This window comes from Apaloderma vittatum, unplaced genomic scaffold (genome assembly GCF_000703405.1).
Source record: "Apaloderma vittatum isolate BGI_N311 unplaced genomic scaffold, ASM70340v1 scaffold19982, whole genome shotgun sequence".
NCBI lineage: Eukaryota > Metazoa > Chordata > Aves > Trogoniformes > Trogonidae > Apaloderma > Apaloderma vittatum.
In genome coordinates, this window is record NW_009704473.1 from 33,958 (window position 1) to 36,274 (window position 2,317).

The window sequence follows — 2,317 nt, forward strand, 5'->3', positions numbered from 1 at the left end:
TGTCAGGGTACAGATGAACGATATGTAACAATACTTAGTGTTTCTATGAAAGTTTCCAGGTCATATTCTGACTGCAGAAAAAATGGACTATGGGCCGTATCTGGAATGCTGGCTGTGATATCAGCATTACAGGGTCCTATGCTAAAATGAGAGGGTTTATTCTTTAGAAGAAAGAGGGATAATAAAAGTTAAGAATGAGTTTAAGGATTCTCCAGTTTCCTGACTATCAGAGAGAGCTAAAAGGCTGCCTGGTAAAATCCTATGCACCACAAAGCAAGACAGTTTTAAATATCTCCTGCTCAGAAAATGCTCAAATACATCTACTTTGAAAAGAAATGCATTCTATAGTCACTGTAAAAACAAGAAAGAACATTCATTCTTAAACACACTCAAAAGAGTTAGTGGGAAGCACTTTCTATCATGTACAAGGGGAAAATTTCTGCTAATGCAAAACATTTTCCTATACATGACCATTCAGGAATCCTTTGGCAGATTTAGCCAACTACTCCTTATCCTCGCCTCAAAGTGCCTCAGGAAAAGAAAATGTTTATTTCTTTTGCTAGAAACAGATGATTTGTATATTGGATAAAAACATAGGAACAGTCTGAAGCTGCAGGCACATTTTCTATTTATTTTAACAAAAATGCATGAAGTTCATTGCTATGAATGACCAAAATAAGCTAATGAATAATGTATTAATAGAAATTAAGATAGAGTAAATTTCCTATTATCTCTTTTAGGTGTCTCCCAGCTTAGGGCATTGAAGCTCACAATTCTGTCTGAAACAAATGAGTAGAAGTGCCTGCTTTGGGATATACTCAAGGAATAAAGTTAAACAGCTAAAGTCAATGGTAAGAATGTTCTCCCAGTGAATGGCAAGTTTCTAGTCAACTTCACATATTAAGATGGAAGTCCTCAGATATTGCTGATTGTTTTTTTTCTCCAAAATTATTAGGGTCATGTCTAAGCTACTGAAGAATTGAAAGATATATTAACGTATATTAAAAATGGTAATTATAAGAGGAGTGTCATTTTATGCTATCTAAAATAAATAGCACTGAATTATCATAAGAAGCAATAAGGCAAGTGCAAAAGGTACTACTCTTTTTGGACTTACCAGCTGGGACTGATACTGCCCAAGGACTCCTGCACTCTACCTTCCACTACATTACTTTTCTCACTTTCCTCCATTACAGAACACTGTACGTTCTTTTAGGTTTATTTACAATGTTTATTACTTTTGTTTATTAATGAGTGCAAGGCATTTGTCTTATATGACAATTACCTATATAACTTTATATAGGGCACAAATCATGGAAAAGAATGGCCATGTTAAAGTATGAGGTTCAATTGCTAACACTGCTTTAGAGAAACGAATATATCTGCACCAGAATACAGTGGTGGCAAAACCAGGCAGATACTCCCCTTTATCTACAATCTCCAGTTAAACAGGTAATATCCCAAAACTCTATGTGGGAGGAAAATACAGCCCAAAGTCAACTATTTTGAAACAACCAAAGCTGGATATATTAAGTATAAAGCAAAGTATATTTGCTAAAGAAACTATTCAATTACCAAAAATGTAAAGTGTAAATTGACAACAATGACTCTCCTCAGAAAAAACCTAGAATTTCAAACAATAGTCCAGGGTATTTTAGAGTAACCAGACACTATCAGTTACTATTGTTGCTTATATGAAGATTAAAATCATTGTATTATTCCAGTACCTATTGTTAATAACTATTTGTTATTATGGTAGTAGAGACTTCATACAATGAGGATTATTTAATTGCCTCTTAGAAAGTAAAAACCATATATATACATAAAAGCAATCTCCCCCATGTAGCATTACAATCTTCTATAGGTTTCTAAAACAGCAATACACGAAAAAAGTTACAACCCTCCTCTGCTACTAGAGGAAGTCAAAGATTGTTTCAAAATCAATTATCCATTACTGTAAATTGATATTATCATAGCAAAAATCCTCACGCTCACCGTTATATTCCAAAAGCTTCTGTATTACAAATTTGAACATGCCAGCAGGCTTCATACTTAACTTTTTTCTTACGAAGCAAAACAAATCATTATACAAATTGTTGATTGCACATGTTTGTGCACACATTTAGCACATATGTAACAAAACATCTATTGAGACTAGGGCTTCCTAATGTATTACCTTTTAGATGCACAGATGTTTCTAGTGAATTCTGATCTAAAAAAATCAGTATATTACTGTTTACTAGTAGAAGTCACTCCACAGCTGCCTGTGGGATTATACCAATTCCCACATTACAAGGTTAATGAACTCTTGCTCTCA